The sequence below is a fragment of the Nematolebias whitei genome, chromosome 4, assembly GCF_014905685.2.
Source record: "Nematolebias whitei isolate Nwh7 chromosome 4, NemWhi1, whole genome shotgun sequence".
NCBI lineage: Eukaryota > Metazoa > Chordata > Actinopteri > Cyprinodontiformes > Rivulidae > Nematolebias > Nematolebias whitei.
The window spans coordinates 44,604,668-44,619,123 of NC_056501.1; positions in this window are offsets into that span (position 1 = coordinate 44,604,668).

The following is a 14,456-nucleotide window of genomic DNA, read 5'->3' on the forward strand; positions in this document are numbered from 1 at the left end:
GACAGAGAGAGTTTTGTTTTGGCGCGTTTCAGAAACAGGTGCCAAAAACCTCTATATTACGTCTGAGAGGATGTTAAAAACATGACAGTTTTAACATAACAACTTGTTTTGCGTTTTATTCCAACCTTGGACCAACTTACACTTGCTCATTCAAAAGCAGAAATCAGAAAAGGCATAATTACTCTGTAACAGCTTTGACATGAGAATAAAAATCATTACACAGTTAATAAAATTGATTAGTTCACTGCCACATCTAAAATGGTTTGAACTAAGACACTTTGATTATCAACATTTGAAAAATAGTAATGATAATAAAAAGAGAGTGTTCTTTTCACTTGAATCTTCAAGAAAGAAAGTCTCAGGATGGGTGAACCTGTATTTCTGAGTTCAAATCAATGAAATGACAGTCCCTGTCCCACAAGGTTCTTAAGGTCAAGATTTTTGACCTTAGACTTAGTTTTTGACATGGGCCTAGTCCACTACACAAAGGACAAAGAGGTCTTGGAAGACTCGAGGAAGCAGGACTTGGAAGTCACTGGAGAAAATGTAGGTTAGTCAAACTGTTTTCAAACGGGTTTACCGGCTGTCCATTATTTATGAGGTATCATAATGTTCCATCATAGGCAGAACGTCTGTCAGGAGCTTAAATAGTCTGCAAAGTAGTCTTCCTGATCAGGTGTTGAGTGGTGGATGACTGCAATGAGTGGCAGCTGTGGAGAAAGTGACTGTGGATGGAAACCTATGAATCCCACAAAGAAAGGGAAAAATTGGATGCCACATCAAAATACCAGACTCCAAGCATCCCTATCAGTTGAGTAAACTATTTATATTTTTTATATTGCTTAAAAGTATAGTTTGCACCTGGTGGTGGATAAAATTGCCCCCTCCATGGTTATTAACACCTCTGGGTTCATTTTGTTGTTATTGTGTTTTATTAGTGTTTTAGTCGCACATCTAGCAGTTTAGAAATCAGCTGATAATTATCATTGAGAGCTTTGATAACATTTTAAACTTTAACAAGCAAACCTAAACTGTTTTTTTGATGGTACTATTTAAATAAACATTTTTAGTGCAGATGTAATTGAAGCATTTCTTCAATATTGATTTTCATTTCTATTTAAATTAGTGGATTATAAAATCTAGAATCTAACCATATGAACGTGCATCAGTCCTCTATATAATAGGATATTTTGCTCAGTCATTTTTCACTAAGAGGGAGTGTTTCAACTTGACATTGAGTTTTTGCTTCACCATGTTCTTTCAATAACAAAGAGTAATAATATGATACCTCATATTCTCTCCCATGGGCTGCAGCAGAGCTCATGCTTTTGAGCATTTTTCAAGTGCTTTTTTAAAAATGAAGTTTTCTCTCTTCCTGAAGATTGCATTGACTGTACCTCTTGTGTGTTTGTGGGCGGTGTATAGTCATGGTTTTAGGAAGTTGTGAATTTTATTATTATATTTGATTAAAAGGTAAATAGGACAACACATTTGTTTTCATATTACTTTAATAAATAAAACACATAACTTTACTTACCTGTGTGGGTTCTGTTCATTAATGGTTTGCTTAATCTAACCCTAACCCTAACATCCCCTATTGTAAATATTTGAAACGCAAATAATGTTCACATTGAAGGGCATGAATTATATCATGTGAACAGAAGCAACAAAAGGGGTGGTAGAGTGGCTATATTTGTTAAAAATGAAATAAAATGTGTTAATTAATGAAATGTCAATAATTGTTGATAATATCATTGAAATAATAACAAAAGAAATAATAAACAAGAATGGTAAAAAATATTGATAAGTTTTGTATATCAATCTCCAGGATAAAACATAGAAATATTCACTAAACAATTGTACAACTCTTGGACAAATGTTTTAATAAAAGCATTTTTTTTGTGGGGAGACTTTAATATTGACCTGGGAAATAAAACAGATTCAAATAACATCAGTACATTTACAAATTTGTTATATATTTTAAATCTTTATCCGTTAATATCAAAACCAACAAGAAACACAACTCATAGTGCTAAAATAATTGATATTTTCACAAATATAACAAATGGGAGGTATTTTAATGAGTGATTTAAGTGATCATTTACCAGTTTTCACGATTTATAAAAATGATCAAATCATTACAAAAGAAATCACAATTAAGAAAAAAAACAATAAACACATCAAAAAAAGCAATGGACAAATTAAAATGTGATTTACATAAACAAAGCTGGAAAGACATGTATGTTGATGATGTGAACAGATCATATGATGAGTTTATGAATATTTTGGGAGCTCTGTATAAAAAGAATTGTGTGCAAAATAATTGTAAAAAGAGAAATGTTGTTGACCAACCATGGATGACGAAAGAGTTGAGAAATGCTTGTAAAAAAAAGAATTATTTGTATACATGTTTCTTGAAATTGAGAACACAAGAGGCCGAAGAGAAATATAAGTATAAAAATAAATTAGTAGCGATTATAAGGAAACACAAGAAGGAATATTATAGTGATTTATTAAATAAAAGTAATGGTGACATGAAAGCAACATGGCGAGTAATAAATAGTGTTCTGAAACGTCATAAAGCAAAAACAGGTATTTCACAATATTTTGTGAAGGATGACGATGAAATCCATGATGAAAATGAAATTGTAAATAGATTTAATCATCATTTTGTGAACGTTGGATCAAGCCTTGCAGCTAAAATACGAAAAGTAGACAATAATGTGAACCATTCAGTTACAAGTTATGACAACAGTATTTTTCTTAATGGAACTGACAAAGAAGAAATAATGAATGTATTAAAAAATCTTACAGATAAGAAATCAAAAGACTGGGTGGACATGGATATGATGTTTGTAAAGGACATAATGAGTTATGTTATCGAGCCGTTTACATATATTTGTAATTCATCATTTTCAAAAGGAATATTTCCAGACAATATGAAAGTAGCAAAGGTAGTTCCTCTCTTTAAAAATGGTGATAAATGTGTGTTCAATAATTATAGACCAATATCCTTATTACCACAGTTCTCAAAAATTCTAGAAAAACTATTTGTGACCAGATTAGATAAATTTATTACTAAACAAAACATTCTAAGTAACAGTCAGTATGGGTTTAGAGCAAAACACTCTACATCAATGGCTCTCGTGGAATAATTAGAACAAATAACTATTGCAGTCGATCAAAAACAGTATTGTGTTAGTATTTTTGTTGATTTAAAAAAAGCATTCGATACTATTGAACACTATTCTCCTTGGAAAAATTTAATAAATATGGTATGAGAGGACCAACACGGGGTATCTAGCTAGTTAAAAGATAGGAAACAGTTTGTACAAATAAATGGTGTAAGATCTGACATGTGCAATATCACTTGTGGAGTTCCTCAAGGCTCTGTACTTGGACCAAAGTTATTTATTTTATATGTGAATGACTTGGTGAATGTATCAGGTCTCCTCAAATGTCTCCTTTTTGCAGATGACACCACATTTTTTTTGTTTGGGTAAAGATGTAAAACGGATGTTGGAATTGATGAAGACAGAATTTGATAAATTACAAACTTGGTTTAAAATTAATAAATTATCATTAAATTCAGATAAAACTAAATTTATGATAATTAGTAACCAAAAGAGAACTGATGAGATTGATGAACAGCTAACGTGGAAAAATCACATAAATTATGTAAGAACAAAAATAGCTAAATCTATTGCAGTACTATACAAAGTCAGGGAATTATTAAATGATAAAGCTCTGTACATGTTGTATAACACAATTATTGTTCCACATTTAATCTATTGCATTGATGTTTGGGGGAAAGCGTGTAAAACATTTACAAAACCTATTTTTATTTTACAGAAAAGAGCTGTAAGAATTATCACTAGAAAGCATTACAGTCATCCACCAAGCACATTATTTTATCAACTGAAGTTATTGAAGTTCCATGATTTGGTAGATTACAGTATTTTATCAGTTATGTATAGGGCTCAAAAATTACACATTACCATTAAATATCCAAATAAATTTTGTTAAAAGACAAAGTTGTTATAATCTTAAGGGGATAGAGATATTTGTCAAACCAAAATTCAAAACTAATCTGAAGGGAAGGTCTACCTCAATCCAAGGAATTGGATTGTGGAATGGTCTAGAGATTGATGTTAAAAATGCCAAGTCAATGTGTACATTTAAGAAAAAGATCAAAGCTGAATTGTTAAAAAAGTATATATGAAGCAGCTTAGCGTGTGTTTTGTATTAGAATTAGAAAAATTAGAGTTATTAATTTTGTTCTGTTACTTGAAAATTATTATGATTGAAATAATTGTTCGAAAAAAGTGGCAGATATAATAATATTTTTTCTTCTTTCTGCTGCCTTTCATTTTAAATCTTTTGTATCTTTTTATATTGTTATGGAATTGTTTTGTACTTTTTTTAAATTAATAAACTTTATACCATACCATACCATAAAAATATTTAAGTGATTTGTGATTGTAAAATAGTAAAAAACTGATTTTAGTTTTGTTGTGTAGGACTGGAGTGGGCAGCCTGTAACGTGGGAGTTTTTGTTTTAGTCGTCAGGTATGTTATGTATATAAAAAGTTAATTGTATTTGTTTGTTTTGTTAAATTATTTGTATCTTTTTTATAATGTGTCTTATGGGAGAGTACTTTGTAGTGGGCAGCCAATAATGTGTGGTTGTATTGCATTTGTTATTCTTGTCAGTTTCCTGCAGGAGAGAATAAACAGGGAGGCCAGTGGCGGCTCGTCAGCAGGGGGCTCTCGAGTGCTGCTCACCCACTGGAACCACTTACCATTTTACATTGAAGACATAATAAAAATTAAAGCTGCAAGCAGCATTGAAGGCCCTCGCAGCAAAGTGTCGCTCCGGCCTTATGGTGACCGTGGGAGCTCCAGCGACTCCGCCCAGTCTCCATCGCGAACACTCTCACACCCGTCCCGCACTCGTTCACCAGGGTGCGCATTTGCCGAACCTTCGATATTCCCTGCGACCGCAAGAGCTCTAGCAAAGCCTCCCAGTCGCCATTGCGAATGCTCTCATGTGAATCCCGCACGTGTCCACCAGGGAGGTCATATGTCAAAATTTTGCAATCACCTTCCGCCCATATCAGTATACCATACCATACCATTTTATTTATAGAGCACTTAAAACAGCGACAAGGCCAACCAAAGTGCTGTACAGACAGAACAACAGGCAACACACAAAGCAATATACAAAATGAGATAAATCAGAATATAGACATAAAAACGATACAGATAATAAATATGACGACAAACCTGTGTGAAGCAAACATGTTTAAAACACAGTTCCTCTGGTGTTGAAAGCTACTGAATAGTAGTGGGTTTTTAAACGGGATTTGAAAACCGAGAGGGAGGGGGCCTGTCTGACAAGCAGAGGTAACTCGTTCCAAAGTCTTGGTCCTGCTACAGAGAAGGCCCTGTCACCTATGCGCTTAAGACAGGTTCCTAGAACTGTGAGGAGCAACTGGTCCGCTGACCTCAGAGAACATGGTGGGACATACGGCTGCAGCAAATCAGAGAGATGGGGGGTGGGGGTGGGGGCAAAACTGTTCAGCGATTTGTAGACATACAGGAGTATTTTGAACTGGATTCGAAGGTGAACCGGTAGCCAGTGCAGTGAGGCCAAAACTGGAGTAATGTGCTCTCTTTTGCCTGTACTGGTTAAAAATCGGGCTGCTGCATTCTGGAGCAGTTGTAGTCATGCAATGGTGGTCTGACTGATACCAAACAGGAGTGAATTGCAGTAATCAAGCCTAGATGTAATGAATGCATGTATTACTGTCTCCAGGTTATTTTTGGATAATATGGGCTTCAGTTTAGACAGCCGCCTCAGTTGGAAGAAACATGATTTAACAATCATGTTTAGATGATTGTTAAGGTTCAGGGAAGTTTCCATTATCATGCCCAGATTAGTGACTTTGTTTTGCTGACAGGGTTAGAGCAGAAAGGTCGATGCAGTGGTTTGTGATCGTGTCGTTGGGAGGAAACAACATGACTTCAGAATTCTTTTCATTGAAACTTAAGAAATTTAAAGCCATCCAGTCCCTGATGTCAGCCAGGCAGTCGAGCAGAGGTTGAATAGAACATGTACCATTGTGTCTTAGGAGGAAGTAATTTTGACAGTCATCGGTGTAGAAGTGAAAGTGTATGTCGTGTTTCCGGAAAATAGCACCAAGTGGCATCAGGTATAAAGAAAATGGGAGGGGACCCAGGATGGACCTCTGCGGAACCCCCCATTTAAGCTCTGCCACTGCAGAACTAAAATCCTTGATGGAGACACAAAAGGACCTGTCAGCGAGATAGGATCTGAACCAATTGAGGGCTGACCCTGTGATGCCCACCCACTGCTCCAACCTAGCAATGAGGATCTCATGGTCGATAGTGTCAAAAGCGGCTGTAAGGTCCAATAGGACAAGCAGCACAGAATTACCAGTATCTATGGATAAGAAAATGTAATTAAAAACCTTCAGTAGGACAGTTTCAGTGCTATGGAGAGGTTTAAAGCCAGATTGGAATAACTCTAGGATAGCATGACCCTCCAGGAAGCACTTCAACTGAGACTCAACTATTTTCTCCAGTAGTTTAGAAACAAATGGGAGTATGGAGACATGCTGGAAGTTGGATACGACTGAGGGGTCAAGGTTTGTTTTTTTTTCAGGAGAGATTGGACATCAGCATGTTTAAAGGTCTTTGGCACCGCGCCAGTGGATAAACTTCTATTTACAATAGCAAGAATGGATGGACCTAGAGTAGGAAAAACCTCCTTTAGTAGTCGAGGGGGGAACACATCAAAGGGGGAACCAGAAGGTTTCAAGCTGCACATGACCTGCTCTACAGAAGATAGAGTGATGGGTTCAAAATGGTCAAATAGAGCTACAGATTGAGGTGGGATGGGTGGGTCATGAGTTGGAGGGGAAATGAGAGCCTGGGTGATAGCATTTTTTTCCAAAAATAATTGTAGGAAGTTCTTGCACAGCTCAGTCGAGGCTTCCAGAGGTGATGGTTCAGTGAGGTGGAGAACAAAGTTTAGGGTAGAAAAGAGGACACGTGGGTTGTGAGAGTTTGAGGTAATGATATCAGAAAAGTATTTGGATTTAGTAGCTTTTACTGCTTTCTGATAACGGTGCCAACTCTCTTTAAGTATTTGAAAAGAGACCTGCAGCCTGTCTTTCCTCCATTTGCGCTCTGCCTTCCTGCACTGCTGCCTAACGGCCTGGTGACGTCATTCAGCCAAGGTTCTGCTCTGAGTTTTGATTTTTTAGTTTTAACAAGAGCAACATGATCCAGAGTCTTTAAGCAGACAGAGTTGAACTGGGATGTCAGCTCCTCAGTGGTGGTGAGAAACACAGGGGGCTGAATTATCATTTCAGAGTTATAAACATATGTGACATGTTCAGCAGTGAAGTGGTTAATGGCCTGGCTACTACGTGTAGGAACGCATGGCTTAGGAATTAGATGGGGGAGGGTGAAATCAAACCAGACTGGCATGTGGGCTGAAAAAAACATTATCACCAATTTCAAGACTACTAACAGTCACATCATGAGTTAAAACAAGGTCCAGTGTATGTCCACACTCTTGGGTGGGACTGTTTACATGCTGAGTTAAATTAAATGAGTCCAATAAATCTAAAAAGTCCTTAACCAAGGGCTTCTTCTGACAGCACACATGCAAATTAAAGTCCCCAATAATGAAAACATGATCATATTTTGGTGTGATTTCAGCCAAGAAATCAGAAAATTAATTTATGAAATCCTTAGATCGAGGTGGGCGGTAGACAAGTGTGCATAAAGTCGAAGGTGAATGGCCAAGTTCAAAGACGCTCGGCTCAAAGCTGGCGCGGGAAACTGAGATGGGCAGTTGTTTACAGTCAAAAGTTGATTTGAGTATTGTTAAAAATCCACTACCGCGCCGGCCTGATGGCCGCAGTGTGTTAAAATACAGACGGTGGCAATAATTCCGTCAAGGTGCTGGATGAGTATAAGTCCGGCTGCAAGCCTTACAAGTTTGGCTAATATTTGACCTTCCAGACATGAGTTATTGTCACTTCCTGTTTTGTCGCGAATGTAAATGACTTCCTTTAGGCTTTTCAACATGTCATATGTGGTAATCAACAGTTAGCGAATATGGTTTCAGTCTTATATCTTACGCAGTGTCAAGTTGGAAGAGTCACACAATAATCATCAGTTTCTTGTCTGAGTGGGCCGGGCTTAAGTCAAGTTACAAATCAACAATACCAGTGTGCTCACTGATCAAGCACAAAAAACCTGGTCTAGATCAGATGATGAATCACTGATATAACTGTTGGAATAATCTGGGGGCCCACTGCAGTCAACTGTTAAACATCAAAACCAATGTGTTTAGAATGGTTAACTGATCACACACAATAAATCTGGTACAGATTGGATGATACATAACTGAGATATAACTGTTAGAATAATCTTGGGGGTGCAATGGAGTAAAAATGTTCAGGAACAATACTAGAAGTCTAGAAGTGCTCACTGATCATGCACAATAAATCATAAAACATATTGGATGATAATTCACTGAGCTTTAAATGATTAAATAATCTAGAGGGCACTCTTGAGTCATATGTTAAACCACAACATCAATGTATCTAGACATGCTCACTTATAATGCACAAAAAATCTGGTTCAGATTGGATGATGTATCACTGAGATATAACAATTTGAATAATGTAGGGTGCACACTTGAGTCAAAAGTAAAACCATAATACCAATGTAATAATACCAGGCAGAAACATGAGTGTGCTATGGGGTCTCCAGTTTCTCCCATCGTTGCCAACCTGTACATGGAGGAGGTAGAAAAGAGAGCCTTGACGTCCTTTTCAGGGACACCACCAAGTCTTTGGTTCAGGTATGTTGACGACACTTGGGTTAAAATAAAATCTCAGGAAGTCCAACATTTTACTGACCACATCAACTCTGTGGATAAATACATCAAGTTCACACGAGAAGATGTAAAAAATGGCAAGTTGGCTTTCTTGGACTGTGAGGTCTCAGTCTCTGATAGAGGACATTTGCAAACCGAGGTGTACCGCAAACCCACCCACACAGACCAGTATTTGCAGTTTGACTCCCATCACCCTTTGGAGCACAAGTTAGGAGTCATCAGGACTCTGTATCACAGAGCAGACAGCATCCCCACTAGCTCGGGAGCCAGGCAGAAGGAGAAATCCTACACAAAACAGGCTCTAGAGCAATGTGGATATCCTAACTGGGCCTTCCTGAAAGCAGAGAAGAAACCCAAACAGGACTCCAGTCAGCCATCAGGTGAAAAGGAGGGACCCAGACCCAGACCAGTGGTCATTCCGTATGTTGAGGGGGTATCAGAGAAACTGAGACGTTTATTTTCTAAACATAACGTCCCAGTGGCTTTTAAACCCCAAAATACATTACGGCAAATACTGGTTCATCCCAAAGATCCAGTCCCCCGGCACAAACAGAGTAATGTTGTGTATGCTGTTCAGTGTCAGGAGGGCTGTGATCAGTCTTACATTGGAGAAACTAAACAGCCACTGGCCAAAAGGATGGCCCAGCACAGAAGATCAACATCATCAGGCCAGGATTCTGCGGTCTACACTCATCTCCAGGCCAGCGGTCACTCTTTCAAGGATGAAGATGTTCACATCCTGGACAGAGAGGAACGATGGTTTGAGAGAGGAGTAAAGGAGGCCATCTTTGTGAAAAGAAATCGTCCATCATTAAACAGGGGTGGAGGCCTCCAGGTTCAACTGTCCCCCTCTTACAATGCTGTGATTGCTAGTATCACTCAGCCCTCTGTGAGTAGTAAACAGCCATTAGTGTGCTAATGACCCATTGTTAGGCTGATGGTCCTTCTTGAGCATGTGATCAGCTGGTTTTGGTTGTCAGCAGCAAACTGGTTGATCCACCCTGAGAAGGTGCTATTTAAGAGACTGAGCTGAAAACAGCACCTCAGACTGAGGAAGTCTCTTGGATGAGAGACGAAACGTTTCTAGATTTTTTTTGCTTTGTTTTGTTTTTGTTTTTTTGAATGTCCAGAGGACCAGATTGAACTTTTTTGGATTTTTCTACCTGGATTATTGAGCATGCATCAGGATATTATGGTAGGAAATTGACCTCTTTGTTGACTGCTTTTAGCCTTCATTTGTGTGTATATCAGAGTCAGAAAGTCAGTTTCTTTATTTGTCATACATACATGTGGTGCATGTGGTGGAACAAAATTGTGCACACAGGGTCCCGGTTACATCCAACAAAAGTTTTTTTTTTTTTTCTTTCGGCTGATCCCAGCATTAGGGGTCACCACAGCAAACTAAGTCGCACAAAGACTTGGCAGTTATTTTTATGCCGGATGCCTTTCCTGACGCAACCACAGACCACTAAGCTACTACAGCCCTATGTGTGGAGCAGATAGCTGCTATCTAGGACACCCGGAGGAGCAGAGGGTGGGGGTTAAGGGCCTTGCTCAAGGGCCCAGAGTGGGACAAATGAGGGTGGGGGCAGGTGTGGGTGCTTCACCTACCCCACCCACATTTTTGATGTTGTTGGTACCGGGGCTGGTACCGGCGATCTTCCGATCACAGGTCCACCTTCTCTAGCCTCTGCGATACCACGCCCCTTACATCCAACAAAAGTATACAATGTAAAAGAAAAACAGTAATAAGATCTAAACTATGGACTAACAAAAACGATAACTAAAAATGTGCTAAGCACTAGTAGTACAAAAACAATATGCCGAACAGCAGCATGAACTTGAGTCTGTGTGAGCAGATGAGTACGGAAGAACACAGCAGCACAAAATAAATCAGCAGCATGATGTGATTTTTTTTCACAGTGATTATTCTGGTTAGAGATTCATGAGTCTAACAGCTTCAGGGTAGAAGCTGTTCCTCAGTCTAGTGCTTCTACACTTAATGCTCCTCAACCTCCTTCCTGAGGGGAGCAGGGCAAAAAGTGTATGTGCTAGGTGAGTGGGGTCCTTCATGATACAGATGGCCCTCTTCCTGCATCTCGAGGTGTAGATGTTTGTGATGGTGGGGAGGCTGACTCTGACAGACTTCTATGCAGCATTCACCACTCTCTGCAAAGCTTTTCTTTCTGCAGAGGATGCTCTCCACTGCACACCTGTAGAAGGTGAGGACTGAGCTTCCCAGACCAGCTCGCTTCAGCCACCTGAGGAAGGAGAGTCTCTGATGAGCTTTCTTGATCAGGCTGGTAGTGTTGTTGCCCCAGTTGAGGTTGTCATTCAAGTGCACACCTAAGTACTTGTAGCTGGAGACCAGTTCCACCGCAGATCCTTATATGTTCGGGGGTGGGGTAGGTGTGTTTGTTCTGTCTGAAGTCTTCAACCATCTCCTTCGTCTTCTTCACATTGATGTGAAGGTTGTTCTTCCTGCGCCAGCCTTCCAGGTGTTCCACCTCTTGCCTGTAGCTGGACTCATCCTTGTTTGTGATGCATCCCACAACTGCTATATTGTCTGCAAATTTTACAATATGGCAGCCTGGATGGGTAGGTGCACAGTCATTCATGAACAGAGTGAAAAGGAGAGGGCTCAGCACACAACCCTGAGGGGAGCCAGTGCTGAGGGTTATGGTGCAGGAGGAGATGTTGTGGATCCTCACAGACTGCAGTCTATTTGTTAAGAAGTCTAGGATCCATACAGGATATACAGGTCCTTCTAAAAAAATTAGCATATTGTGATAAAGGTCATTATTTTCCATAATGTAATGATAAAAATGAAACTTTCATATATTTCAGATTCATTGCACACCAACTGAAATATTTCAGGTCTTTAATTGTTTTAATACTGATGATTATGGCATACAGCTCATGAAACCCCAAAATGCCTGTCCCAAAAAATTAGCATATCATGAAAAGGTTCTCTAAACAAGCTATTAACCTAACCATCTGAATCAATGACGTAACTCTAAACACCTGCAAAAGATTCCTGAGGCTTTTAAAAACTCTCAGCCTTGTTCATTACTCAAAACGGCAATCATAAGTAAGACTGCCGACCTGACTGCTGTCAAGAAGGCAATCATTGACACCCTCAGGCAAGAGGGTAAGACACAGAAAGAAATTGCTGAACGAATAGGCTGTTCCCTGAGTGCTGTATCAAGGCACCTCAGTGGGAAGTCTGTGGGAAGGGAAAAGTGTGGCAGAAAACGCTGCACAATGAGAAGAGGTGACCGGACCCTGAGGAAGATTGTGGAGAAGGACCGATTCCAGACCTTGGGGGACCTGCGGAAGCAGTGGACTGAGTCTGGAGTAGAAACATCCAGAGCCACCGTGCACAGGCGTGTGCAGGAAATGGGCTACAGGTGCCGCATTCCCCAGGTCAAGCCACTTTTGAACCAGAAACAGTGGCAGAAGCGCCTGACCTGGGCTACAGAGAAGCAGCACTGGACTGTTGCTCAGTGGTCCAAAGTACTTTTTTCGGATGAAAGCAAATTTTGCATGTCATTTGGAAATCAAGGTGCCAGAGTCTGGAGGAAGACTGGGGAGAAGGAAATGCCAAAATGCCAGAAATCCAGTGTGAAGCACCCACAGTCAGTGATGGTCTGGGGTGCCATGTCAGCTGCTGGTGTTGGTCCACTGTGTTTTATCAAGGGCAGGGTCAATGCAGCTAGATATCAGGAGATTTTGGAGCACTTCATGCTTCCATCTGCTGAAAAGCTTCATGGAGATAAAGATTTCATTTTTCAGCACGACCTGGCACTTGCTCACAGTGCCAAAAACACTGGTAAATGGTTTACTGACCATGGTATTACTGTGCTCAATTGGCCTGCCAACTCTCCTGACCTGAACCCCATAGAGAACCTGTGGGATATTGTGGAGAGAAAGTTGAGAGACGCAAGACCCAACACTCTGGATGAGCTTAAGGCCGCTATCGAAGCATCCTGGGCCTCCATAACACCTCAGCAGTGCCACAGGCTGATTGCATCCATGCCACGCCGCAATGAAGCAGTCATTCATGCAAAAGGATTCCCAACCAAGTATTGAATGCATAACTGAACACAATTATTTGAAGGTTGGCGTGTTTTGTATTAAAAACACATGTCTTTCTTTGGTGGGATGAAATATGCTAATTTTTTGGGTCAGGCATTTTGGGTTTTCATGAGCTGTATGCCATAATCAGCAGTATTAAAACAATTAAAGACCTGGAATATTTCAGTTGGTGTGCAATGAATCTGAAATATATGAAAGTTTCATTTTTATCATTACATTATGGAAAATAATGACCTTTATCACATGTGCTGGTGAAGATTCTCAGTCATGCAGGACATGATGAATTCAAAAAGCGTTCAATACAAAAACAACTGGACTTTATTTGTAACAGAAGACGTTTCGCTCCTCATCCGAGGAGCTTTCTCAATTCAAAGAACAGAGAGTGAGAGATACAGGTTATAAGGCTGAGTGAGATAAGACACACACACACATAAGACACACACACACACATACTGTATATGGAGATTGGCAGTTCACACCTAAAAACCTAAACAGTAGGTCTTTGTTCCTCTAATTCACAGTCGAGGCCCCTCTGTTCCCATCAGGTGTGAAAACCGGCTGGGAATCTGTTTTAAAGTTGCATTATATGTTTTTGAAAGTGGAAATCTGAGGCCTCCTCCTCTGTTAAGAGACGGCTTTTCTCTTTTTACATAAATTGCTTCCTTCACCCCCCTCTCAAACCATCTGTGTTCTCGGTCCAAAATGTGCACATTTTGGTCCTCAAAAGAGTGTCCCTTCTCTGTGAGGTGGAGGTGAACAGCTGAATTTTGTCCAGAGGAAGTGGCTCTCCTGTGTTGAGTCATGTGTCTGTGAAGAGGCTGTTTAGTTTCTCCAATGTAGAGGTCTGGACAGTCCTGGCTGCACTGGACCGCATACACTACAGCACTCTGTTTGTGTATGGGTGTTTTGTCCTTAGGGTGGACCAGCCTCTGTCTGAGAGTTCTGCTGGGTTTGAAATGTACTGGGATCTTGTGTTTGTTGAAGATCCTTCTGAATTTCTCTGATACTCCAGCAACATAAGGGATGACAATGTTTTTACGTCTGTTGTTCTCCTTTTTCTGTTTATTGGTGTGTTTTGTAGATTTCCTCGCTGACTTGACAAAAGCCCAGTTAGGATATCCACATGTTTGAAGAGCTTCTTGAACGTGTTTCAGTTCCTTTTCCTTCACTTCTGTCTTTGTGGGGACACATTCGGCCCGATGTTGTAAAGTTCTGATGACAGAGAGTTTGTGTTCCAGTGGATGGTCAGAGTCAGAGTCAGAGTCAGAGTCAGAGTTTCTTTATTGTCATTCGCACCTCATGTGGTACATGTGGTGGAGCGAAATTATGTACACGGGGTCCCAGTTACATCCAACAATAAAATGTCTAAGAAAAACAGTAATAACATCTAAGATATGAACTAAGAAAAACATCAACT